This window comes from Arachis ipaensis, chromosome B01, assembly GCF_000816755.2.
Source record: "Arachis ipaensis cultivar K30076 chromosome B01, Araip1.1, whole genome shotgun sequence".
NCBI lineage: Eukaryota > Viridiplantae > Streptophyta > Magnoliopsida > Fabales > Fabaceae > Arachis > Arachis ipaensis.
Genome location: NC_029785.2, coordinates 137,099,318 through 137,099,705, shown reverse-complemented (window position 1 = coordinate 137,099,705; position 388 = coordinate 137,099,318).

The following is a 388-nucleotide window of genomic DNA, read 5'->3' as shown; positions in this document are numbered from 1 at the left end:
AAAAAAAGTGAGCCATTGGATAAAATTTCACACCAATCTCACACCATTAAAACCATCATTAATAATTATTTGATGGCTACAAATCACAAAAGTTGCTGACCTTATTCTTCCTCGCAGTTTAATATATGGTACTCAAATGTATTACAATACCAATTTCAAGAAGATTATGAAATTAATAATTAATAATAACTAATGTAGTTGTTAATTAATTTCCAGCAATATATAAATGTTTATATAGGATAAATTCTTCTAACATAAAAAAATTGATAAAATAAAAAAACGAGAGTCTAATTATCGTTAAATCAAGATGCTGAAACTTATAATAAAAATTATAAATTTAATTAATCTATATAACTTATCACTTTATAATTTTTCTCACAATTTTTTT